Genomic DNA, 26796 nt, shown 5'->3' on the forward strand with positions numbered 1-26796 from the left:
TAGAAACGGCGGTTGCTTTCATAAAACTCATTTTCTACTCTAGATCCACGTTTTCCTGTGAACACCTTTAGGTTGTACTAAAAATGGAGTGATTGAAATCTCAACTGCATATATAATTTTCAATTTTAACTGTTTTGAAAAATAGAGAATAAGCTGGAGGTTTAAAATAAAGTTTGGTATGGAAGTCTTGTCTTTTTATCTCTGCATTATCTTTGACACTCAGCTAAGCTCTAGTCTAGAAGTATCAAAGCCCAGCTGAAAGATAGAAGAAGGAAATCAGAACCAGGGAATGTGTCTTTTAGAAACAGTGACCACAAAAAAGGCAAGCTATTGATATTATCGTTAAGGTTGGGATTTCATGAAGGTAAGCTGCTATTGAGAGAGGAAGGACTTAATACTTTAAGAGAATAGTTTTTTAAACCATAAAACACATCAAGCCTTACGTACCATATGTGATTTTTAACTAGCAGCCAGTAAAAAGAAAAGAAAAAAGGGAAGAGTGAGAGATTTCTAGGGAATGAAAGAGGAAATAACAATGAAAAATTAAAACTCGAGAGAAATTCCTAGCTTTCAAAATACTTTTAAATGTATTTCTCTATGTTAATCACAAGCTACCTACAGATGAAAATAGGAGAGAAATTATTAAAGCCCTTTTAAGAGATAGAGAAAATGAGACTCAATAGAAAAGAGATTTACCTGAAGTCACATAAGGAAGTGAACAAAGCAGTTTTTCTAGAACTCGGCTGTGCAGTATGGTAGCCACTAGCCACTGGGGCTGTTGAGCCCTTGAAAGGTGCCTAGTCCTATTTGAGATGTGCTGCACGTATAAAATACACACCAGATTTCTAGAAAATACTACAAAGAAACAGGAATATTTTATACAACCTTATGGACATATTGGACTTCTCAGGTGACTTAGCATTAAAGAACCTGCCTGCCAATGCAGGAGATGAGGGTTTGATTCCTGGGTCTGGATGATCCCCTGGAGAAGGGAATGGCAACCCACTGCAGTATTCTTGCCTGGAAAACCCCATGGACAGAGGAGCCTGGCGGGTTACAGTCTCTGGGGTTGCAAAGAGTGGGACACAACTAAACAACAACAACAAAAAATGGATATATTGGGTTCAATAAAAATATTATTGAAATTCATTCATTTGTTCCTATTTATTTTTTAATATGGCTACTGGAAAATTTTAAATCACTTATGTGACTTGCATTATATTCCTCTTGCTCCTCTTGGCACCTCATCTAAGACTTCCCAGAAAAATAAAGGGAAGGAAAAAAAGGAGAGAGAACTGGATATAGTTGGAAGCATTCATTCTCCAACTGTGTCTCACTGAGTACCTAATATTTACAAAAGTGATTCTAGGCAGTATATTGAGCACATTTTGAGGAAAGGAGAAATGAATCATAACAGGGAGAGAGACTATCTTTTCTGGAGTTCTTTAACCAGTTAGCGAAAGAAGCATACAAAGGATTCTCTCATTAGGTTTGATCAGATCTCTTCTAAAGGAACCGGAGTAGTGTAGAGGTGCAGAGTCCCAAGATTTTCCTGGCTGGGTGGGGACATTGGTCTCACCCACCCAAGGGCATTTGATGGCAGGTGCCGGAAGGGGGTAGCCGTCTGTCATATGGCCTATTCAAGCGAAGTCCACCCACACGAGGGAGGACCTTGCCCGGGGACAAACGTGTGAAGCACATTAGGGAAGAGTGTATGAAAAACGCAGCTAGCGTAGGAATAAAGGAAATGTTGAAAAACTAATGAACCAGAAGATCTCCGTAATCGTCTCTTAATAGGCACATTGTTGAATAACACTGGTGTGCGCTAGGTTAGTTATAACTTGTTACATCCGATTTCATGAGCTGCATGGCGGTGCACACCTCATTCAGGAGGAAGGGACTGAACCCAATGTTGTCACTTAGAACACACCCCAGTAATTACTGCTACAGATTCCCGTCTCTAAAATATTAATATTTTTACAGGAACCGTTTTCAAGACCTGCAGCGCAACAAGGGAAAAATTGAACGCCTCTTGCCGTTTTTCAAGGTTTGAGCGGAAGGGGGGGAAAAAGAGACTTGTGTGATTATTTTAAATGAAATTCCACTTTCAAACTTCTCGATCTATTTGAAATCTGTCATTTTAAAATTAATAACTGTTTTCCCTTAACGCAGTCTGTGTAAAGAAACCGAATCCACTTCTGAGCATTTCTCCTGCCTTCCCAGATACATGGAAATTCACTACTGTTGCTGACAAACAAAATGCCACAAGATTTGTCATACAAATCACATTATAAGAGGGTTCCAAAAACTTGACAACGTTGACAGTTGTTTTCAGCAAATGGCTGCTTTACTCTGTACTGTCAATGTTGATGTCCTTGTGCACGTGTAAAAGAGCAATGTGATTAAGGCAAGCTTGTCCACGCTATGTCTGAGCCAAGTTTTCCGTCTCCGCGTGGCACTGCAAGATTGCTCAGCTGTTGCAGATAAGGCAGGAATAGCTAGCAGATTTCTGCCATTTAAAAAAAAAAAAAAATGTTCTCTGGGCATGCATTTCTGTAGGAATTTACCAACATCTGCTGCTGACCTAAGTTTTCTCTAGAAGTGGCGTATTTAATTTATATAAGTAATTCACAATGGTGTGGGTCAAGCCTGATTTCCTTTAGAAATAATGAGTTGTGTTCACCAAGAAGAGACTGGTTGACGTTTAATAACATGTACATTCTCTAAATTGTCATTGTAGTCTCAGCCCTCACACTTTCTTGGCCCATCTTACATTTATTTTCTGTGTGTTCTCTAAATTATATTTCAGCAGGAAACTTTTTAGAAAGAAGAATAAAGAGCTGAGAGATTTTGGTGATTCCACAGAAGGCCTACATTTCACACTTATCTTTTTTTTTTTTTATAGGCTCTCTGAAAATGTTTGATTTTTGGAAGCTAATTTATTCTGGGAGAATTTTGTAGTTGAATTTTAGCATGACTTAAAATTGTCATATGTGCAGTCCTCAAAAGAACATACAGGATTTAGGTATTTCCCATTGTCAAGATAACTTTTGACTTTGGACATGATTTATTTACCATTTTGTTGACCATGGCTCAATTTTGAAATTTACTGTGTGTCTGTTGCTACCATTTTAATTCAGCTTCTTTTAAAATGTGAATGCTCTTCAGGTAAAAATACAAAACTTAACTTAGTCCTGGCAATTCAAACCTGTCTTGTAATGCATTTGCTATTTGATTCATCTATTCTTATTCTTGGTCACCTTCTAGTACAGCTGCATGCTTTAACTGTCTGACTGGTCTTTGAAAATCTTAAACCACATTCTTTGGAACAGTTGCTTCATGTTGGTTGAAATTCTCTGTGGCACTTTTTTCCATTTGCAGGAGCCAACAGCCACCATAGCAGACACATAGTTTCCAAGAACTTAGGCACGGTTCATGATTCCTGAATCTCAACAATTTCATGTAGAAACTGCAATAACATCTACAGTGTGTAAAATCTTTGTGCTTCAAAATTTTTAAAAGGTATACATTTATAGTGCGATGTTAAATTAGCATACATCATTTTAAAATATTTTCATTCTTACAGCTAGCAAAGGGACACAATTTTAAAACCCACTATTAAAATTAATCCAATTAACTGAATGAGTAATTAGCTAAAGATATGAGTGAAAAATTAATTTTAGGAAAAATTTAGTATGAAAAGTGACTTGAACTAGAAAGGATAGTGGCTTTCATAAAACACCTCTGTATTTTCTAATCTAGATCCACGTTTTCCCATGAACACCTTTGGGTTGTGCTAAAAATATAACAATCGAAAGTTCAAATTTTAAGTCCCAAATTACTACCTTTCAGATCCAATGAGGCATCTAAAAAATGGGTCAAGGTAACAATGCATAATTTGAAAAGTTAACAAAAAGTTGCTAATGGAATAAAATGAAAGTCAATATAATTGTGATAACCTTTAACACCTGTCTTATTTCTGTTGTCAATTAAACATTTTAGGAAGCAGATATTCTTGTGGAAAATTTGCCACAGTTAGCATCTTTATTTTCATGTAGTCAAGGGGTGAGACAGGAAAAATTTCCCAGAGAGTGTTTAGATCCTCTGATTAAAGTCTGACCAAGTCTGGTCAGTGTTTAGATCCATCTGACCAAAAAAGCATGAGTGGTTTATAAAAAAGTTGAGTAAATAAAGAGAAGCAAGATATGTATGAATAGATAAGGGCACGCAGGCAGGAAAGTCATGGCTTTTTTTTCTACAGATTTTCGTGCATTTTTATTTTGTAAAATTTCATCACTGTTTTATTGATGATGACTTTTGGTACTTGAATAATGATATCTCATTTATGAGATTTATGACATTCTGGTCTTAGCCTCTTCCTTAGTTTTGATTTTGTGTGTAAGTCCAGAAGTGCATAATCTGTCTGTAACTCAGATCTTGTCACTGCCAATATCTTCCCAAGACTGATCCAGTCCAGTTGTAGATATGTTATTGATAGACAAAAGCAAAGGGTGGGGAAAATAAAATCATTACTTGTGTATACGGTGTAAAAAGATATTCTTTTCTCTGAGTAAACACGTTAAGTCACATTCTTCAATGCACAATTTGAGTTCATCTCCTGACACAATTGTTGTCAGGAGAGAAGTGAAGATAAGTTGTTCTTTAGGGACTTCTGTGAGATATCAGAAATATATCATGTAGATATCTCAAACAATTGTACTTCTCCTTACCCTATCACTCCTGAAGGCCATAAAACTCCTCTTTGCAAGGTGACTGGATTTTACTGGTGGATGAAGGATGATGTGACTGCTTCTCATTTGCTTCTGAACTTTCTCATGATACTGAGAATTTCATGAGACAAAAGTAATGTTATCAATCATGCTATAAATACTTATATGAAAGTTTTATTATGTTTTTCTGGGGTGTGCAAGATGAAATTCCTTTTACTGAACATTTTGAGTGTTCGGAAATATTTTACTGGTGGGTTTTATTCTGTGTCATTTGGGTTTGCTGCAGAATATTAGCCAGGGTTTGGGGATGAAAGTAAGGTTAGAGTAAATGGCCACTGGAGAACTGGAGAAGCTTTCTCTCCAGGGCAACTCTGCTCTGGCTATATTTTTGAGAAGGGTAGTAGGCAAAGACTTGTAAATGGTGGGGAGGATAGAGGGTCACTAAATACATCACAAACTTTAAATGGTATCTTTTGTTTTTCTGATGGATTATCAATTGTGATTAAAAGCTACCATGACCTCCTGTCACTCCCCAGGATAAATCTAGATTCTTCTGTGTGGCACAGAAAGACTCCATGCACCATCGACTTTTCAGACTCTTCTATATAGCCTCTTCATAGCTACACCAAGCTAAGAATGGCTGAATATTACCATGTTCTAACCATATCTTGAATGTCTTCCACCAGGAAACCATTTCAGTTTCTCCACCTTTGGAACATGTATTTACTTTCAAGATAGGATTCAAATGACATCTTTTTTTTTTTTTTCATTTATTTTTACTAGTTGGAGGCTAATTACAATATTGTAGTGGTTTTTGCCATGCATTGACATGAATCTTCTTGATGAAACTTTCCTTGACCACCCAAGAAAGGCACAAGGTCCTTCTGTTTTGTGATTATTTTAGCATTTATTCATAGTGCATCATACTGTACAGGTTTTGAAGGTATCTTTATCCCTCAGGCTAGACTGTGAGTCTTTTGAACGTAAGGATTATATCATATCCATTTTTGTATTCCTTTGATCTTGCATAGTACCAGGCCTATGGTAGATACCATTTAAGTATTTGTTGATGGTGATGTAGCTTTGTATAGTATTTGTGTCCCAGCCTCCAACCGTTAGTGTGAGTTCACCTATCATCAGAATCTCTCATGTATCAGACATGTTGAGAAATCTATCTACAAATGAAATGCTCTCCATACCTATCATTGACATTCAAGAGCCCTTACAGGATTCATTTACCTTAAATAATAAGTTTATTTTATGTGCAGTTCATTTCGTGGAGCCAGCATCATTGCTTTTAGTATAACACTTCATACAGAAGAACTAATTTAGACGCATTGCAACTCATAAAGATGTAACAGAACCACATGCCTACCACTTTTATTTGAAGGTATTCACTGCAACTCAGAACTAAAGCTGGTAGAGAAAATTAACTCGAAAACCTGAAATACTAATACTTCACATAACAACTTGTCAGTTTTAACCATTCAGACCATAGCTAGGAATTAAGAAATAATCAAAAGGGCACAGAAATGCAAAGGAAATAAGTTCCCAATGTCAATTATGGCAGAAGAGTTCCTCATTCTTCCACTCAGACAGGGCTACTCATTCTTATGTTCCAGTTCTAACAAGCGTTTGTTTGTTCACATGCCTTTAGGAGATTCGAGGGGGCAAATGACTCAAATTTGGGATGATTGAACATGTAGATTCAGGCAAATGAAAGAAATGAGAAATGCCAGCTGATAATCTGATTCTCGAATGTCAGAGAAAGCAACATTAAAAAAAATGGACGATGAAAAGACAATTGTCTGTATGACATTTCAATAGAGTTCTAGCTAATCTGGCCTCACCTCTGTAGAGGGCCAATCTTCTCTACTCTCTCCTATCTCTTTCTCTTTTTCTGTTCTCGGGTCTCTTGCCCTATTTTTATTTGGTTAAATATACACCATTTAATTTTCCTAAACCTTATTGTGAGGGCCTTTAGAGATGAGCACACGTTTAAGCACAGGATGAATATGTGAGCTAACATCTGGGTACTTCACTACCAATCCCCTCCTCCCCAGATTTCCCCTTTTTGCCTCCCCTTCATATAAAAACTTCTGCTTCTGAATCCCTGTAGCTCCTGCTAGTTCTTCATGGAGCCCCCAGTACATGCCTGGTCTTCAGCTGACTTCTCAGTGTACCTACTCCTTAGATGCCTTCAGTGCCTGTCCTGTCAGACCAGTGGTCTGTCTGGTCTCAGGGCATGGCTTTCCACTGCTGAATAATTCTGGAAAAATTGACTCTGGAAGTTCAAGATAACTATGAGGTTCATGATAACTTTGAAGCAACTCTTGATTTTGTAGCTGACTCACTGGAAACCTCCAGTGAGAGGTACAGAGCAGTGATGGGTTTAGAAGGTTAGGGGAGCAGTAAAGACCGTTGCAGAAACCATGCAATTTTCACAACCCACTCCAGTATTCTTGCCTGGAGAATCCCATGGACAGAGGAGCCTGGCGGGCTACAGTCCACAGGGTCACAAAGAGTCGGACACAACTGAGGAACTTACCACATTGTCCGTTAGGCTGTGAACTACATGGAGACCATCTTCCCTATCCAAAAGCTGCTTCTCCTCTAACAACTTCCATGTTGTGAGTTTCTTTGCTTGTCTTGCTGGCTGTTACAAACCTCCACAGACAGAATTCTTCAGCATGGATGTGTGGTTCTGTCCTACTATGCCACCCAAGTGAAGCACATGCCTGGGGCTCTCGTTTGTGTAGCACTGCTTTGCTGACTATGAATTTTGAACTACTAGTGTTAACCACCTTCCACTTAGTGATAATTTACTGTTCTTATTCTATTTCACGCTTGTGTTTTAGATCAAGTTCTTATGGTACAATTTAGGCGCTTTTATGTGCATTCCTGCTTGCTTAGATAAAATTACAACACATGGCTTAATTAGTAAGATGCGTATGTTCTTGAGGGAAGACATACTTCCCACCGATCTCTTTTCCCATTCCCAGCAAATTGCATCATGAAAATGTTTTGGAGACGAAACAGTGCCTTTCCCTAAGTGGTATTTATTATTATTTAGCAGTTCTACAAAGTGAATAATAAATGGGTAATTCTAAGAAAACTTTCCCATTTATCTTGGTTGCAAACATCATCACCATAATCCTGTAACTTCCACCCTAAGGACTGTCACATGTATGTGACTAGATGGCTCTCTCTGAGGACAAATTGGAAGCCCTTTGTGAACTAAAGATTGTTTGTCAATAGTTATCATTATTCGTCAATAGTGAAAATTCTTCTAGTCATTTCTTGAGGTCTTGAGACCTTGTAGTCTTCAGTTGAAATACCTGTTGCAAGATTAACATACTAAACAGCTACAATTTAATTGAAATCATTGATCAGTTTGGTGAATATAGGCTTAAGGAAATAGAATACAGAGGTGGCTGCCTGAAAGAGAAAAAAAGGTGGTGAGAAGGGTTCTAAAAGTAGGAGCTGGAAGCTCTGAATTTTTCTATTATTCATTCATTATCTAAGTTCTAAAAACCACTAAACCGTTGTTATATAATTAATCTACTGAATCATGTTGGAGTGATCTCTAATTTTTTTTTTAATAGGACCTATATTTTCTGAGTCCTTTATTTGAACTTACATATTCATTAATTTTTTAAATTATAGAGATGTTATGGTTTCTTTAACTCTCTTATTTTATTCCACGAAAATAGCTGTTTTCCTCACCAGTGACCTCTAAAGTTCCCTTCAGTCCTAACTTCCTGTGATCTTTCTTTGTGATTTTTCCTTAGGGAATTTCTCAGGATGTTTGGTTCTGGTTCTCATTGGGTAGTGGAGCCAAGTTGGTTTCTTATCTCTCTGAGGTTGTCAGTTTGGGTGCAGTCTTGATGGAGGCAGCTGATCCCACCAAGATAACCATTCAGTAAAATTTTGGCATGGACCTGACATTTCTTAACTATATTTGGCTCATTGTATGGCATTGTACATAGACTTTCTTGCCTTTCTGTTTATTATAGATCTAATTTTTTATAGATAATGAGAAGTATTTATACTTTTAAGAGGGATGTATAATGCAGTCACTGATAGTTTTCTGTTGTGCTTCTTAAAACACAACACACCATTGTATCAGTAAATACACTGCCCAGAACTAGGAAGACTGGAGATTTTTAATTTTAATCAGAATTTCTCTGTTGGCTGGACAGCTTCCAGTGAACTTTTAGAAATGTGGAAATTCAATATTTAAGGTGAAGGATTTTTTAATTTTTGAAACATTTGCAGAAAAATTGGGTTTACTTTGTAAAAGTTATATATTTCATTGTCATGAATTAAAAGTATGTCATAAATAATAGGTGTTTTGTCATGCTTTTTTACTGATTTAAATAAAAATGATATGATTAAGAAATCAACCCATCATATTTGAGGTGTAAATAGAAATCATGAAACTTGCATCTATTAAACCTTTAATAATTGTAGTAGAATGGAAGAGAAAAAGGTGTTAGTAAATGAATACATTATGTGTAAAATTGCTGGTAAGACTAGTAGATTCTAATCAGTAAAATCTTCATAAAGATTTTCTAACAAATGAGCATTTACTGGGTAACTATAAAATTGGTGTAGTCAGTGTGACTTTATAACATTCAAGGAAAACTGTCAGTGATATAAGAAATTGTGGATATTTACTTCCTTTATAATAAGTGAACACAACCTGCTGTTTTGCAGAATTAATGGTTATGTATGAAAAAAAAAGTCACAAATATTGTCCATTGAGGCAAATGTTGGAGCTCTGAACTGAAATTAAAAATGTTTCAGTACAAACTCCTTTCTGTGGGTCTGCCGCTTTAACTTTATGGTGAAAATCAGTAAGAAAGTATACTTTTATTCATAAACAGTAAGTTTGAACAGAACTTGCTCAGACTGTGGTGGGTGCACATAGTGAAGTCAAGCAGTTTGTTCTGCAGTCATACACCAGGGGTGCAGGTTCCCTGCAAGGATGACAGGAAGCAAGTTTTCAAAGAAGTGAGCATTTGCCTACTGTGCCTTAGCTGACTCACTCTGTCATAGGGGATAATTTCACCGTGACCATTGAGATTTCTGCTATTTTCTTTCTGGGAGAAGGAATAGATGGGTTTATTTTAAGTACTGGGCAAAGGGATCGTTAGTGGGAATTCTGCACGAAACGACCCAAGATGTGCGTGGACAGGAATCATTCATATTCTTAAGATAAGTTACTTCAAACTATGAGTATAATTACCCTTGAAATGTTACTTTTGAGTGTTTTGGCTTTTTTTTTTTTAAAGTGTTTTCCTTTTTTTTTTTTCCTTAGAAGGTGAAGGAAACACTTACAATAATGACTGGGGTGAGTGGTATTTTTAGGTCAGAATTGTCTGGCAGTCCTTTTCATCTTCAAATAAACAGATGACCGTGTATGTAAAATAACCATTATATATGCTGAAGTATTTTAAATCTGCCTCTCGTGTTTGGCATGCTCCTGACATCACCTGCAGAGATCAGTGCTGCTGCAGTCCTCAAGTTTCTGCTTGGCTTGTGTGTCCACAGAAGGCATAGAAGACTTCTTCATGTGTTCTTGCCTTCCCATCGAGAAACTCACCTCCAGCTAATGAATGCAAAGAGACAGGCCTGTCCTGGGCCAAGGTGGTGTGCAGACGGCTCAGGATCCTCTGGGGCCCCACTGGCAGCTCTCAGAGCATTCCTGGGTTTATGGCCCCCAGAATATCTTGGGCAGCGCTTGATTTCCCGAGCTCTGACCTGTTGCTAAGAGTCAAGCCTCTGTGTAAAAAGGAGCACCCCATTTTCACAGGGGCCACTCGGCAGAGCAAGTGGCCATGAATTTTGCCTTTTCTGTGACCACAGTGCTTGCTTGGGTTTACTCTCCAGAAAAACGCATCAATACGTTTGCAGCTGGTGGGGATACTGCTTTTTTATTGCCCATTGTGGAATGCATACCAAATAAAAACCACCACAATGTGTTAAGAGGCAATCCCGTATGCTTTTCAGGGTACTCATATGTTCCAACACGCATAACCAGCCATCAATATAAGAAATTCTCCTCTAAGCTGTTAGCATATTACAGTCTGTGACTTTTCAACTCGGAATGGTACTCATTTCTCTCTCTGTCCCATTCAGAACAACTTCTCCTTTATTGCATTTAGAACAGTGTAACTGAAAGGCAGTAAGGGAAGGCAGTATCACAGAGTGGTTCACATTACGCTGAATTTTATTGTAGTGTGACATTGTGAGTGAACCTTCGGAATCCTTGAAGGCAGCATAGAGGCAAAACCTGCTTCTAACGGACTGGAGAAAAATATTCTGACATAGTGATAAGTGGGGTAACATTGAGACTTGAAAATACTTTCTGAACAAGTGTGATTTCTGTTGTCCCAATTCGCAGAATCGTCATTAGAACAGCCTGCCATTGGCTAGAACTACTAATTTTTTCCCCTTCATTTTTTAACATGAAAAGTGATCTACAACTCCTCCAAATTCCCACTAAAAAGTGCTTGTCTTCTACTCAATGCCAATTCTTTTCCCCAATGATTATGGTTACGTCCAAAGTATTAGACTTTAGTTGCTGCGAGAGTATTTACTTTAATCTGTTTATTTTCCAATTGTAGAATGGACTCGTGTGAAAAAGCAAGTGTTAGTTGCTCAGTTATGTAACCCCATGGACTGTAGCCCACCAGGCTCCTCTGTCCATGGGATTCTCCAGGCAAGAATACTAGAGTGGGTAGCCATTCCCTTCTCTATGGGATCTTCCTGTATGAAATTTGTTTTGTAAAAAGCAACAAATCATTGTCTCCATTATTCTCTGCTCTTGAAATATATGGAGTTGGATATTCTTTAGGTTTGAATCAGTTTGGAGAGCTACCATAGATTTATTTTTCAACTATTATGGGAATTTTGGTGAGAATAAGAAAGGCCCATCAACATGGGGTCCTTTGCCTTGAATCTTACGGTTCAAATTAGAAACAAGCTTAATTAATACGACTGACATGTTAGAGCCACACATTTTTACAGGATGTCAGGAAAAGAATCTCCTCTTTTATTAACACAAACTGTTTTTCCCTCTCCCTTTCCTCACTAGCACTGCCGTGTCCCTGATCTTCACTTTTCCCCGGTTAACCTCTTGTGTTGTTGTGCCTGGCACATAGTAGGTGCAGGGTAAATATTTGTGTGTGTGTGAATGAATGAATGAAGGATGTTCAGGACACAAGAGCGTCTTGGTTCGCTTAAGTCAGCAAGGCTCTTACCAGCGTTCAGTGTATAAACTGTGTTGTTGATGACTTTCTTTGCTCTTTGTGTGCATAAGCTAAGAATAAACAGCACTGGAAGGAGGGAGGGCTTCATTCATGGGAGGATTACACCATCATAAACTCACCAAAGGATGGCCCACAGAGCCAGTGATCACAGAAGGCAGGCAACCCAGGCCCCATCATTAAATATAGAAGCCTGTCTTCACTGGTTTTATCCAAACAGACTCCCTGTATTTTGGAAATTTCCACCACACTTCCTTTTGAGTTGCTTCTTTTTTCAAGATACCAAGGCTGACGCTTTATAAAAGTGGACTTAGTCAGGGAAGCTGGTGAAACGATGCTGTACATATTCCCTTATCCCCCGAGGAGACTGTGGTGTTAATGCTTCTTGGCTGACTTTTGCATCCCTGACAACTTTCTATATTCTGGTTAAGATTTGGGGGTTTCTCTTATAAAAAAAAAAAAAAAAGTGGTCTTTCCTAAGTGAAAGCACCTCATGGAATAGAGCATTCAGTTTGCACTCAAGATGGCAAACAGTAAAACTCTGATGTTTGAGGAGTCAGAGTTGCATTACTAAATAATTTCTCTTTCTCTGGACCAAATAATAGCTGTAACACCTCAGATCTGTGTCTTTAATTGAACACCAGCGATGTAGAAAAACTCAGGTAGAAGTTGCAAAGTTATTTGTGGCTTACCAGAAAGATTTCACACACAAAGACTCAATATTTTTTCCTTTTACTAGCGAATCATTTTGCATGTATGTGTGTGTGTGTGTGTGTGAGTGTTAAGTACCATCTTTATTTTTGGTTATTTAAAGTATGCAGCATGTAATCCTTCATATAATAATGAAAATATTTAAAATATTTTTATTGCTTTAAAATAGTATTTTATACAATGTTTGTATTAAAATTTAAAATAAACACTAAAAATATTTTTTAAATAGTTTATTAAGTGATCTTGAGTGTTACTAAGAATTCATTAAAGTAACAAAATAGTGAGAATAACGGTGAAGTTGCAGCAAAGGGGGAAATGCGTTCCCGGTGTTGGGGTGAGAATGTGATAACCAGACTGTGTGGATTCACAGGACTCTGACCTATTTTCCCATCTCTGAGTAAGATCCTATGTCCGTTTGGCTTATTTTAAAGTTCCTGTAATGCCTCATCCTAGTTTAAGGTAGCTTGACTATGTTTCTTTTCCTTGTTCCCCGAAAAAGCCAAATACACTCATGGTATGAAGGGAAAATGGAATCCTATATTATGTGGAAGTTATTTGTAAGCTGTAAGCTAGGGTTCAAATATGAGGTGGCATTAGAGAAGTTTAAGACATAAATTTGCCTCAGAACATAAATGCTTATTAAGGAGAAATTTATTTGGTTGTCAACTCAAATTTCAGTTGTATATGTATTTCTTGACTTTACGAAATAGTGTCGAGGTGGTCAGGACTTGATGCAGTTAAGTCCTTACCTGACTACTGAGCTCTTGGCAACTTAAGCTCGTTGGCAGAAAATTTAGTTGCAAAACTTCTAGGGAATTTCTATAGTAGATTTTTATCTGGAGTCATATCGATGATTATTTCGTGTAAATTAACAGATTTAGACATCTTTTTCTATCTCAGATCAGACTGGAAGGGAGAAGGTGAAATGATATTAGATACATCGTCTGTGAGAGGTGCAACAGCAGTGATATCTTAAAGGAGAACCTGGAACTGAAGGAGAAAGCAACCAACTTTAGGGACAAACAGGGTATAATAATGTTTAGGGACAAAAATTGTATAGTACAATGTGGAGCTTCACAATGATGACATAAGACAAAAAATTTAAATTGTGTTTTCCAGAAGATTTTTTTCTGCCATAAGAGAAAAACTTATGGCAGAAAGCAAAGAAGAACTAAAGAGCCTCTTGAAAGTCAAAGAGGAGAGTGAAAAAGTTGGCTTAAAACTCAACATTCAGAAAACTAAGATCATGGCATCTGGTCCCATCACTTCATCGCAAATAGATGGGAAAACAGTGGAAACAGTGACAGACTTTATTTTCTTGGGCTCCAAAATCACTGCAAATGGTGATAGCAGTCATGAAATTAAAAGATGCTTGCTCCTTTGGAGAAAAGTTATGACCAACCTAGATAGCATATTAAGAAGCAGAGACATTACTTTGCCGACAAAGGTCCATCTAGTCAAAGCTATGGTTTTTCCAGTAGTCATGTATGGATGTGAAAGTTGGACTATAAAGAAAGCTGAGTGCCGAAGAATTGATGCTTTTGAACTGTGGTGTTGGAGAAGACTCTTGAGAGTCCCTTGGACTGCAAGGAGATCCAACCAGTCCATCCTAAAGGAGATCAGTCCTGAATATTCACTGGACTGATGCTGAAGCTGAAACTTCAATACTTTGGCCACCTGATGCTACGAACTGACTCGTTAGAAAATACCTTGATGCTGGGAAAGATTGAAGGCAGGAGGAGAAGGGGACGACAGAGGATGAGATGGTTGGATGACATCACTGACTCAATGGACATGAGTTTGAGCAAACTCTTGGAGTTGGTGATATACGGGGAGGCCTGGCATGCTGCAGTCCATGGGGTTGCAAAGAGTCAGACCCGACTCTGACTGAACTGAACTGAACTGAAAAGATTTGTTTTATGGAGGCAAGAGCATTTAGAAAACATTTTAGAAACTATTTAATAAAAATGGTTAACATTTAAGTGTTTTAGTTTATGTTCTCAAGAAATATTTATTCAGAAAATTAACATCTCAGAGTGAGTGGTCGTTCACTCAGTCGTGTCTGACTCTTTGCGACCCTGTGGACTGTAGCCTGCCAGGCTTCTCTGTCCATGGGATTCCCCAGGCAAGAATACTGGGCTGGGTTGCAAGATCCTCTTCTCCAGGGGATCCTCCTGACCCAGAGATCAAACCTGTTTCTCTGCGTCTCCTGCATTGGCAAGTGGGTTCTTTACCACTAGCTGCACCCGGGAAGCCACATCTGGGGCCATCTCGTTAATGACATGGTACTGTATTTAGGATTGAAGTCAGTTGCCATCACTTTTCTTAAAAGGTGACTTTTTTTCTCTTATAGCCAGCCCTCCAAGACTTAATTCTCAGAAGTTTTGATACAAATAAAAAATTCTTCGGTAGATTATAACATCTTTTTTTTTAATTGAAATACAGTTGATTTACAATATTCTATTAGTTTCGGGTGTACAGCCGAATTTAATAGGTTGTACTATAATAGGTTGTAATATAACAGTCTTGAAAAGCACAAGAATAGGTATCTGGGATATCTAGAAAACAGTTCAATAAAACTTTTATTCTTCTACTCTTTCTTTGATGCTGATACGTTCACTATTACCTTGATGATGTAAATTATGCAGGTAAATCTAGGCAGGTAAAATTATACTGACACCACTTCCGCTACATAAATTCGCATCTGAACACTGAGTTTAGAGATCCTGTGGACGTGACAATAAAAACCCAGGTTTTGGATATTATTTTGAAAAGATAATTCAATATGTAAATCATGTTTTTTAGTAAATGCTTTATTTTATGCCTTCCATGTAACAACCACCCTCTATTAAGGAAAGTGCTTTTTTTTTTTTTTTCAGTGTTAAAGATTCAGAAGGGAGCTAGAATTAGTCTGCGGAGGTCCCCAGCCCCTCATTATGCTGTTTTTTGACCAGGAAGACTTGCTTATTCTCTGCTCCCCTCCCCTGGTGCACCAATCATTTGCACCCAGGAAAACTACCTTCACCATCAAATTACTCCTGAAAGTAAAATAATGCCACTAACAGTGCAGGGCTGTAGACAGCTAGGAGGAGAGGGCTGAGAATGAGGCACACGTGGCTTCCTCCACTTCCTTTCCTCAGACCCGGGCTTGGATTGTCAGGTACCAGTTAGTTATAAATGGGCTTCCCTGGTGCCTCAGATGGTTAAGAATCTGCCCACAATGCGGGAGAGAAGGGTTCGATCCCTGGGTTGGGAAGTTATCAGGCACCTTGACTTAAACCAGTTCATTTTCTGCTCTCAGATGAGAAATTGGTTTTCAGTGAAGGTCCTCACTGTCACAAAACTCATATTTTTCTCCCCTTATATTTTATTTATCTATTTATTTGGCTGTGTCTGGTCTTAGCTGCAGTACACGGGATCTTTTACTGTGGAGTATGGACTCCCTGGGTTGGGAAGATCCCCTGGAGAAGGGATAGGCTACCCACTCCAGTATTCTTGGGCTTCCCTTGTGGCTCAGCTGGTAAAGAATCCGCCTGCAATGTGGGAGACCCGGGTTTGATCCCTGGGTTGGGATGATCCCCTGGAGAAGAGAAAGGCTACCCACTCCAGTATTCTGGCCTGGAGAATTCCATGGACAGTCCATGGGGTCGCAAAGAGTCGGACACGACTGAGCGACTTTCACTCACTCACTATAGACTCTCTAGCTGAGGCGTGTGGGCTCAGTAGTTGCCATGCATGGGTCTAGTTTCTCTGCAGCACGTGGGATCTTAGTTCCCCAACCAGAGATCGAACCAGTGTCCCCTGCACTGGAAGGTGGATTCTTAGCCACTGGACCAGCAGGGAAGTCCCAAACTCAATTATATTATAGCAAAAATTTGACTGATCCATGAAGCATGTTATAAGGAGAGTCTACCTGATCCTGAAACAACGCTAGACCACCACTGATTCAGTTCCACAATTTTGTCATCTTAATCGGCTCTTCAGAGTAGCCGATCACCAATCTGACCAACTATGTGGAAACTGGCCATTGAGATGCCTGACTCTTAACAAACTGGTGCTGTTACTTGTGTTACCCAGCCTGGCCTCAGAGACTGAAGACCAAACAGCATGTTTAGTTTTTATGGTAAAAAAGTGCATGAGGAGGGCAACTACATACTAGGTTACCCTCCCAGTTTGACCCCTGTCCTTGGGTTTTTATTGCCTGAACTGGCACCAAGAAACTCCTTGAAAATAACACATTCCTTGTCCATTCAGTGGTTAATGATGCTTAAAAAAAAAAAAAAATCACAGTTTGTGACTGTGACCTAAATTATGCCAGAAGCTGTAAAACCATGGTTTCTTTAAATTCAAATATGACCCACATGCTTTAAAACCACTACACTGACCCTATAGTACTGTTGCTGAGTATGCGTGTCCACACACACACACACACTCACACACAAAACACTTGGCATTAAATGACTCGGTACAAGAAATGGTATTTTTCAGACTTCCATGTTGAAGAAAAGGCTCATGAAAGAGATGTAAGTGAGCTTTAAGCCAAACATTTGTTTGGCTTTGCTGCAGCAGGCTGCAGGAATGTAAACTTTTTTTTTTTTTTTTTCAATGACTTCAGCTCCTAATTTGAAAGCTAGGATTTTTAGGAGTGAGCAAGAGACTATATTTGGCCAAAAAATTCTGCTGGCTTGACTTAGCCACTCTGCACATTCAAAACAATACTTCTTTATCAAAAAAACAATAGTCTGTTTTATTCACAGCACATGTAGAAGTTGGAACATCGACTAAATTCCACTTTCTTCTCTCGCAGTGTGTCTGTAACCAGCTAATGAGCTGCAACAGAGCCTGGCCTTCATTTTCAGCAAATTAAGTTCATCCCTCACAGGAATTGTGGTCTGGCTGTGGCTCCACTCCTAGGTACGGGTGGGACTTGCTTCTCCTACCAGTTGTAGGTTGGCCACATGGGTACGTGCTGTCGCACCACACAACAAAATCTTCTCTATAATAACCAGTCTAAGTAGCCTTTTACCCCTCAAAAGTAGATCCCATTTAATTTACTTTGTGTTTATAGCACTCCCTCCCAAACCGCATCATTGGCACAGACTGATATTTATACAACTTTTTATTTTAAACTATTTATTTAGAGTTGAGACTTCAGTAGCACTCCCTGTCAGATTCATTGACCGTGCTTAAATTCAGGATACTGCAAATGTAAATTGGGAGGAGTGATGTGTGTTTTTGGGATTCATTTCTCCAGCGCGCAGACACCCACACAACTCTCGCTGAAGTGAAGGGAGGTTAGATGTGTGGATAAAATTTTATGATACAGATGGCTGGTAGGAAACTTCCCACTGATGGGTGGTTTAAAAAAAAAAATTGCTCTTGCCTATTGTGTCCCATGTTTCTTCAACAACAGAGTTGATCAGACAAACAGTTATGTAACATGGATCTAAAATTTTCTGGTTCAGAAGTATCAGTGTCATTAAGGATCTCTTTTCATACATAGTACAGAGTTTCATTACTCAATTATTCTAATAGAAGTCTCTTCCATGAGAATAAAATATAATAATTAGAATAGGTACTTGCCACAGAAGAAAGGGAAAATAAACTTCTTGATTATGTATCTGACCTCTGCTTTGGGGCCTTTTACCAACGTTATGTTTTTCTTAAGTCAAACTTTTCAGTTTTGTAACTTTTAAAGTGAGGAAAGGGCGTAAATTTCAAATCACCATTTAACTACATAAAATATAGTGGCATATGATCAGGTTGTTTTATTCATGGTGGACATTTCATACTATTAATGATACTGAACCTTCATTTTCTATGAGGTTCTGCAAATTGTTCTTAAATTCCCTACTATTTAGTTATCTGAAAATACAAATAAAATCTTGCTCACACCTTTGATCCTTTTTTACTCTCTTCTTTTGGTGTACTCCAATCTGTGTTCAAGTCCTGGCTTATCTATTCTCCTCTTCATATATTGTGAAAATACATGAAAAACATATGAAAAAATATGAACATATATGATAATATATGATAAACATCTTCTCAAAGAAAAACATAGCTGAATTGCAGTGGGATCATTTTTTAAGATATTATCCAGTGCCTCTGTCTCCTCGTGTTTCCTATATCCCCTACTCTTCTTCTGCGTTCTGGAAGCTAGTCTGCTTCAGGAAAGAGACAAAAAGGAAAACAAGTGACCATAAAGGAGTCAACCTCTTTGTCTTTGTAACTTAAAATTAAGGTCCCAATTTAGAAAATAGACTTGAAAGAATAAGGGGTTAGCTTCTGTTGTGCTCTTCTCAGCCCAGGGTAGGTAGAGATTTCATGGATTCCAGGAAGAGAAGAGTTGAGAAGGGAGAAAGGGAAGTTAGCTGCTGGTGGCAGGTGGTGAGATCTTGCTTCTGGAGTAAGGAGGATGCCCCCAACTCTTCCCTGTCAGCTCAAGTACCTGTGGCTTTCCCACAGTGTCCACTCTGGAGGGATGATACAGTGAGGACTGGATTTCTCAATCCCACTCTGCATTCTAGACTCTCTGGTACTTTTTAAGCCTCCTGGAGTTAGAGGCAACCCAGGGGAGATGGGTTAGAGATCTTATTTCTGTCACTGTGTTAGCGTGGGTTTGAAATAAAAAAAGAAAGTTATGGAAAAGAAATAAAATGCTATCGTTTTGCACGTCCAAGGTTGGCGGCTCCGTTTGTATGCATCAAAGAAAGGAATTATGCCGTTACGCTCCTTTGTCAGAGTATGTGACACGTAGTAGGTACGCAGTGAACAGTTGGTAACAGAATGAAACAATATTAGAGAGCCAGGAGCTGCATGCCAACTGCTCCCTATCTTTGATCTGGTTTCTCTGTTGGGTCAGGGAAAAAAAAAAAGTCTTATTTTGGCCTGTTGCAGGCCAGCTTGGCCTGTTTACTCCTGTGGTTTCCCAAATTCCCAAACAATGCGACATCGCCCGAAATTACACTTCAGGGCATCCTGGAGCATTTCTGCTGCCCACCCTTCTTGCAGGGAGTCCACTTCAGCTTCCCGTGTGCCCGCTGCTGTGATCGCTCGCTGTCACCGAACCTCTACATGCGTCCACCCCAGGGGAGTTAAGTGGGACCACATCAATGCTGGGGAACTGGCTGTCTTCCAGCCTTGCGCTGTGGGTCATTCTGTCTTATGCTTTGGTGAGGTCTATTTTCTCCATGGCCTTTCAGTAGGGAGAGGGGCCTGGGATAGGGCAGAGCCCAGAAAATAGCAACAGAATGCCTAGTGTGGGTGGAAAGCCTCCCCTTTCCTCTTGAGGAGAGGAGAAGCGATCGGAGGATGTTCCACTTACACATTCCCTTCTGGGCTAATTTTTCCTCCGCTTTTTTGTTGTTGTTTGTGGCACCTGTAAACCAGATGGGCCATCCACGGACATACTGAGTTGTGTAGGATGAGGGGGGCTGTCCTGTGCCCTTCAGCCCTCGGAAAGGCATCCGCCGTCTCCCTCGTATCCTGTTCAGACCTCAGTATCCACGGCTTGTGAGTCCTGCTGTGTGATCCACGAGGGTCTCAAGCACTTTCAACCTTTAGTGCGTGAGCTGATGACTTCTACATGGAAGGCTGACATGCGTGAGAAACCGTGAGCCGCCCTCCTCCACTCCCACTTCTCTCCTTTAGCCGGATATTTTTGGTTGTTGTTTAGTTGCTGAGTCGTGTCCAACTCTTTCGCGACCTCGTGGACTGTAGCCCACCAGGCTCCTCTGTCTATGGGATTTTTTGAAGCAAGAATACTGGAGTGGGTTGCTATGTCCTCCTCCAGGGGATCTTCCCGATCTTGGGATCGAACCTGTGTCTCCTGCTTGGCAGGTGGATTCTTTGCCCCTGAGCCACCCAGGAAGCCCCTATTTTTGGTCGCAAGAGGGAAAAACTCAACTCAGGCTGGCTCGACAAGAGTGGACAGGCCTCTTTAGTGAAAGGTGATGTAACGTAGGTGGCACCATTTCCTTAAGAAAACTGGGTATTTTTCTGTCTTACTTGGCTTCTCAGAGCTTCCCTCATGGTCACAGGATGATCGGCTGACACCGGGGCTACCTGTTTTCCTGTTTGTGTCTGGCAGAGACATAGGAGCATCTCAGGGACCTCCTTTCCCAGAAGAGCCCTCTGCAAATTGTCCTGAAGTCGTATCTGCCCAATTCTGAAATACATATCTTACACAGGCAACATGTCACTCTCCTCCCTCTTCAGTTATCCCCTCTCCCATCTATTTGGTTAAAGTAGATAAAAGGAAATGAGGACAGTATAACACATCAGAATGGGCCTGGATGAGACTGCATGAAGAATATACTGTCGGTGACACAGGCTCCAGCTGCTTGCAATTAATCACTCTCACTTAATTAATCAATCAGTTGAAGCTGATTGTGGCTGTGGAAAGAGTTTAGCAAAGCTGTGTTCAAGCTCTGACATTGCTGTTTACTAGGTGTGGAATCCCAGTCAGTTTGTTTCACCTCCAAGAAATCCACTTTTCTTGTGAGTATCAAATGAGATGCTCATAAAAGGTCACTCCTGTGTTCTCCAAGTGCCAGTTATTATTGTGGGTGTACTTGTTATTATTTTTTCCTATTTTAAGTAAGGAGCTGGGTCTTCACTGTAAGAGTCATTTCCCATTCTGTACTGAAAGGTTTTGAAGCATTATCATTCATTCAGAAATGAAAGTTTATGGACAGTTTGAAAGGAGCAAAGCAGTGTGCCAGATGCTAGGAATATGGTGTGTGTGTGTTTGTGTGTGTGTGTGTGTGTGTGTGTATGGGTATTGATTATCTCTACAGAGAAAGTTAGTATAAAATGATATAGAAAAATGAGTTGCATCTTTCAGAGCATATCTAGAAAATTTATTATTTTTTCTCCTTGAATAGCCACCTCTTATTTGGTAACTTTTCCCCCTTTATTTTCTTTTTCCTCATTTGAGTGAAGAAAAATCAGTCACCTGAGGGATTTAAGTCAACTAGATTCCCATTGATTGAGTTTCTGTTATTTATGTATTATGTTAAGAAATTATATGCTAGATATTGATTTATAAATAATGTTGTAATGTAACATGTGTTCCTAATACTTCAACTTTTTTAAAAATTAGAATTTTTCAGCACTTCCTTAGAAAATCTCATTCCATCCTCCTCCTTCCTCAGACGCTCAGTTTTGTATGACTCTCCCGGCAAGGATACAAGAGTGGGTTGCCATTTCCTCTTCCAGGGGATCTTCCCAACCCAGGGATTGAAGCTGCATCTCATATGACTCCTGCATTAGCAGGCAGATTCTTTACCACTCGAGTCATGTGAAACATGAATATTAACTATAATGTAAATTGTTTTAAATTTTTGAGTTCATGACCATCAAAACAATATCTGTCTTTCCTCATGAACCGCCAGAAAGTTCAGTGTTAAATGGAGACTGTAGCTGAAAAATGGTCTATTAGATTTTTGTAATATTTCTCTTTGCTCCTTTTGTTTCATCTTTATTTGATTTAATTTTAATTGATTCGTGTTCTGTATTTCAACATTTTGTTGTTTGGTCGCTAAATCGTGTCCAACTCTTTTGCAACTCCATGGACTGCAGCCCGCCAGGCTCCTCTGTCCATTGCATTTCCTAGTCAAGGATACTGGAGTGGGTTGCCATTTCCTTCTCCAGAGGATCTTCCCCACCCAGGGATAGAACCCACGACTCCTGCATTGGCAGGTGGACTTTTTACCAGTGAGTCACCAGGGAAGTCCTTCAACATTTTGTTTTTTATGGAGGTTAAAAAAAAAAAAAAGAAAGTGAAAGATCTGGAGGGAAGGAGAAAAGCAGGGATGAAAGAAAATTAGAGAGGATCTTGGAGAGAAGAGTGAGCAGCTCATAACTCAGCAACAGTTTGCAAATGAGAGGGAATCAAAGGAGAGACAGATTGTTGCTTAGAAAGTACAGGTGCCAAAAAGAAGAAATGAGATCCCGACTTCAGGTCATGGCATTGAGAAAGAACTATTTCAGGTGAAGAACAAAGAATTCGTGCCAACTCAGTGACTAGAGTTTGGAAATCATGGTAATGGAAAGTGGAATGGCAGTGATGCTGAAGGTTTAAACCTGGCTGATCTCAGAAATGGTACGGAGATGGGGAGGGAAGAGGGGAAGGAGAGACCCGCGCCTGACTCGGTGCTAGCCAGTTTACAGAAGGCCCTTCACAGCACATGCATTATCATATTTCATTCCCAAAATAACCATGCCGGGTATTAGTATTCCCTTCTTACAGATGAATAAACTAAGAAAGAGCAAGTCCTTTTTCTTTGTTTTTAAACCGGTAATTCTGACTAATACATACACAGAAAAACCAAACGGAAACCCAAATGGTTATTTGGTCAGTTTGATTAACATAGTCATTTGGTGGGGACAATTCAGGTCAAAAAAAGATCACCTCAGGCTTCTCACCAAAGACCTGTGTTGAGATCTTGTATGTGTGTACAAGAATGTGTGTCTGGAGAGGGAATTATTTTTACTCAGAAACTTTCTTCTTTGTGTTGGTTATGTAACATCGACTTCACTCACATAGCAACTTGGATGTACTTGGGAAATGTTGCTCCATTATTTTGTCTATAACTACTCTGGCTCTCATAGAAATTTAAAGTCCTATGCAGTTTAAACTTCAGGCCAGTCCAGTAATTAAAACCATCCCCTAGGTAATGCTGCTCTTTTAGGGAAACATGCTTAGTCTCCCAGATTGCCCAACCTTCTGTCACTCTTAGTGGTGGAGTGGTAGGGGAGAGCGTCTTTGTGTGTGGAGTCTTCTATTCCTCTGGATTTCAGGGTGATGTTCCTTGTCTGGGGGCTTCCCAGGTGGCTCTAGTGGTTAAGAGCCTGCCTGCCAATGCAGGGGATGCTAGAGACGTGGGTTCGATTCCTGGGTTGGGAAGATCCCCTGGAGAAGGAAATGGCCAATATATGAGCTCCTAGGAATTTGATGTGGGGTGGGCCTGGGATGAGGGGGGCAGGTTCAATCTAGAGTCAGATATGGAATTTGAGGTTGCCCTTCTCTTGGGCTTCCCACACTTCACCACTCAGAAGAGTGAAGCCAGAATGGGAAACTGGGCAACACTCTCAGATTGCCTTCCCCGCTCCACCATTCTCAGAAACACAGGAAGTGGGCTTTTGCTCCCTTTTCTCTTCGTCCTAAGCCCTTCTACCATAAGCTAGCCTGCCGCACGGCCTGTAGAGTTCATAGGTGGAAGGTATACTCTCTTCAAAACAAAAGTTCTGTGATTGAAGCCTCCAGGCTTAGTCCTTGGAATGTTAAATAGGAACTAAAAGATTTTAGCGTATCTATTTACTTTCCACAAAGCCTTGCTCTCACATTAAATTCTTGTGCTCTCCTGATGTAGGGCAGTAAGTTTTCTGGCTCTGCCTAGGAGGTGAGAGACTGCAAAGAAACATGATTTAGGGGATGCCATGAAATATATTGGTTTAATGTTTGCAAAATACTCTCCATGGTACAGTTACACAGGCACAGTCAAAAGTCCTAAAATCTGGGTAGCTGCACGTGCAGTTTGCACTGTCTGTGTGCGTGCTAAGTCACTTCTGTGTAGCTCTGTGTGACCCTATGGACTGTAGGTAGCCTGTCAGGCTCCTCTGTCCATGGGATTCTGCAGGCAAGAATCCTGGAGTGGGTTGCCATTTCCTTCTCCATGTTGCACTGTCTAGTTTCTGGTAAAATTAACATGAGAATCACTTTCTGATCCATTTTGTCTAGCAAGTAGGAAAGGTGGAGAGCTGGTTTCATTGTGAGATAAAAATGGATAAAACTGGTAGATTATATTTAGAAGACAGCCTCTAAAAAATAGCCATTGTGACAAAAAAACAGGCAACCACTTCTTTTATCAATAAATAAGGAATTAACAAAAAAGGTGACTTTTACAGTGTAATGTTCCTAAGCTGTTTTTAAACTGGCATTTTTAAGAATTGTTTTCTAAGTGTTTTGTCAGGGAAAAAAGTGTCAGTAAATTTTATTTTATGAATGCTGCAATTTAGAGTTCTGTTTTACATGATGGCAAAATAAGCTCACTTCTATACTTATTTCCCATTAGATTTTAGTATTTGTAGCAGGCCTTGTCAAATAGAGGTGAAAATTAAATTATGATAACCTGAAAAGTGTACCTAGGAAATCGTGTGAATTCTTTAACAAAGGCTCTATGTTTGCTGTATTCCAAGGAATATTTCCTTCGTGGTGCAAAATGATAATTAGAAGTATTGAATTAGATATTTGTAAGAGAATAGTGGAAATTACCCACTGTTGCATTGCATTGTATCTTTTAGTTTTGGTATTCTATTCTAATTATAAGTGAAAATTTCTCCCAAATTCATCATAAAAAGAAACACATATAATGACTACATTTCCTAAAATAATCTCTGAAATTGTGAATACATTTATTTGTGTTAATGTGAGGTTTATAGTTTAATTTAGATGATGGTGCTTTGGATTGTTTTTCTGAATAATTTCATTTAAGGACCGTTTGTAAGAATAAATAAAACCAAAAGCAATTATAATGTGAACCCTTTTCTCTCCTGTATCTATGAAACGGCCTAAGTCCAGAATCTTTTTCTTTATTGTGCTTGTCAAATTTTAATGTTTAAAAGTTTTTCATTCAAATATACATTATAAAATTACACATAGTGGATGAAAAATTATGGCAGTGCTCTTTATTTCCTCCTCTTCAATAGTTAGATGTATATATATCACTTACATGAAAGTGTAGAACTGTAATTGCTTTCATCTTGTTTTCTGAGAAATGCCAGTTCCTCTTTTTGTCTTACGAATTTAGAAATATAGACGTAATGTAATATTCTTACCCATGTCATATTCCTATAGGTTTTTTTTTCCTGCCGTTTTTGGTGACTTAATCATAAAAATCAAAATTTAAAGGTAATTTCAAAAGTTGTCTTCCTCTGCACGCAGAACTTAGGCGGCATCCCTGGAATACAATTTGGCTTGAGGAAGTGATATATATTTTAATACAGGGCAGAGGAAGATGCATGGTTATATATGGTGCTTATAATCACTTTAATTTCAGGACTGTAATTTGTCATGATTTCCGGAAATATATTTTATTTCTGCAAAAGGAGATTTGTTGACTGTGTGCACTATAGTAATTACTGCTTTTGATGGAATGTATGTCTTAAACTTGAACATTCTGACAATCAAGCTGGGGCACCGATGACATTCTTTAGTTCTCCTTGTCCTCCATGAGGTAATATACAAGTTAGTTTCAAAACTAGTTATGTATCATTGTCAAAAGCTTTTTCTTAAATATACGAAGAAAACTATATTTTTAAATATTTATACCTTCACTGTGTAAAGTTTTATCTGAAAAGCAACACTAGCATGAAAATGTGAAAATGAAGATTTCTCTTTTTAAAAATGCATTATTCTTTTGGTGGCCTAAGATTTTTAACATGATTTTTAATTTGTCTCAAGGCCTGTGGAAAGAGACTGGCTTTCTAGAATGTACATGGTTGAGCATCGTACAGAAATAAATATCTCCCCCTTGGAATTTAAATTGTATCTAGTAGTACTATTTTTATACCTCTTACTAGGAAACGAAATACCTCTAAATTTAGTGCTTTGGAATTTTATTTCCACTAAAAATTTCTTCAGATATGTGAGCACCATAGTAACAGCTTTGCAAGCTGATTCTTCATTACAGTTCCCCGATAAGAGCTTCACTCAAGACAGTTCCTCTGGGATGACTGAGACTAAAAATCAATTCTGATAACATTAGAACAAATTTAAAGATGGGGGAAAAAAACAATCAGAGCAGCATACATGCTGTGAATAAACAGAGCTTCCTTTTCTTATTTTTTTTCCATTCAAAAGCTAAAATGCATTTTTTCCCAAAAGTTTTTATTTTTTGTATTATTTATATCTAGGTAGGATTTATACACCATTGGAAAAAGTAATTCTTTTACCAGAGATGTGAAAGATTCAGCTGAATTTACTTGTGGCATAGGTAAATGTCTTTTGTATGCTTTATAATCAAACATTTTGGCAAAACCTACAGGTAAGTAATATGGGGTGTGAAAAGATGAACGCA

At 38.9% G+C, this 26796-nt stretch overlaps 1 long non-coding RNA gene across 3 annotated transcripts in view; it reads left to right on the plus strand.

Annotated features, from left to right (window-relative positions):
• Positions 1-26796, plus strand: part of LOC133061495 (uncharacterized) — a 171897-nt gene that overhangs the window by 37587 nt on the left and 107514 nt on the right. For all 3 annotated transcript variants that reach the window (XR_009694001.1, XR_009693999.1, XR_009694000.1), the window contains exon 4: positions 1984-2047. This is a non-coding gene — a long non-coding RNA (uncharacterized LOC133061495). The remainder of the gene's footprint in view (positions 1-1983; positions 2048-26796) is intronic.

The sequence above is a fragment of the Dama dama genome, chromosome 9, assembly GCF_033118175.1.
Source record: "Dama dama isolate Ldn47 chromosome 9, ASM3311817v1, whole genome shotgun sequence".
Lineage (NCBI taxonomy): Eukaryota > Metazoa > Chordata > Mammalia > Artiodactyla > Cervidae > Dama > Dama dama.